This window comes from Ictidomys tridecemlineatus, chromosome 5 (assembly GCF_052094955.1).
Source record: "Ictidomys tridecemlineatus isolate mIctTri1 chromosome 5, mIctTri1.hap1, whole genome shotgun sequence".
Taxonomy (NCBI): domain Eukaryota; kingdom Metazoa; phylum Chordata; class Mammalia; order Rodentia; family Sciuridae; genus Ictidomys; species Ictidomys tridecemlineatus.
The window spans coordinates 47700090-47701298 of record NC_135481.1 but is presented as its reverse complement, the minus strand read 5'-3'; the positions used below and the strand labels follow the sequence as shown (position 1 = coordinate 47701298).

Below are 1209 nucleotides of genomic sequence, written 5' to 3'. Positions count from 1 at the left end.
TTTCAAAAAACAAAAGTGTTGAAGATTACATCAGATATACTGAAACAATAATTCTTGATTACAGTAATGAATGTCAATCTAAGGTTGAACAGATAGTTCCTAAGCAACTGTCCTTGCACAAATACTTTTCATGTAAGTGTATGGTGGCCTCTCTTATAAGTTTGTGGTTCTAGCAGAATCTTGATTATCATCAGTCAATCATGCTTAAGAATTCTTCCTTCATAACTTTCTGGTTTGATTGACTGCCATTCTGACTAGTATGAGATCTCAGTGTAATTTTAATAACTCTCACATTTCTTCTGCACCTTCTAGCCCACTTCTCAGAGCTTGCGAGAATATGATGAGTCATCTAGTCTCCAGGTTTGCTCAGATTTCCAGAGATGAATAAAAAACATTCTACTTCCACCAGGAAAAAAAAAAAAAGTCAGAATTTCATGCTTTCATCTTGGGGCAAAGTGCTCAGAGATGAAAAAGGTAATAGAAACAAGTAGGGTTTCACGTGGTAGTGTGGCCGAGCGGTCTAAGGCGCTGGATTTAGGCTCCAGTCTCTTCGGAGGCGTGGGTTCGAATCCCACCACTGCCAGTTGTACGTTTTTAGTTGAGCCCAAATCCGAACAACTAATAGTCTTGATTTAAAAAGTGTAGGTGCTATAATTGGAAAAGTTGCTTTCCAACTAAATTACTTTCCGGTCACCAGGTATGGTTCACTCTGTGAAATCTTTATTTGCTTCTCAAATCATCCAGGTTTCCTGTAAAAATTTCTTTCCGATGTCAGGGCAGTGACATCTGACAGCCCCTAGACTGACTCTTAAATTGAGCCTGACTCTTTCAGCCCAAGGTTTTCACTGCTTTCGCGTTCCTCGATCAGGACCACTTTCCATTCTCCTAAAACTCACGGTTCACACTGAATCACTCTCAAGATCTGGTTTAGGCACCAGCAGCCTCGTTCAAGGGGTGCAGTTCTGTGCTCCCGAAATATCCTGAGGAGACCCTGCTTTGGTTCTAAATAGCATTACTCTTGTAATGCAATAAGAGGAATGAATGAGAGTCCAGAAAGCCAAACCCTAGTGGGCTTGGAGCTCTCACTCAGGTATCATTATGCCATGGGAAAGAAATAGCCAGGTAGACAGTTAACTTGAATTTGATTTTGCAGCTAAGTATGATTTGTTAAACCAAAACTCTTGAGATCAAGAGATGTCTGAAATAAAA

At 40.3% G+C, this 1209-nt stretch overlaps 1 non-coding gene across 1 annotated transcript; it reads left to right on the top strand.

Moving 5' to 3' along the window:
- The first annotated feature begins 501 nt into the window (after positions 1-501).
- On the top strand, positions 502-583 carry Trnal-uag (transfer RNA leucine (anticodon UAG)). Its single transcript has one exon. It is a non-coding gene; the product is annotated as a tRNA-Leu (tRNA).
- The last annotated feature ends 626 nt before the right edge of the window (positions 584-1209 follow it).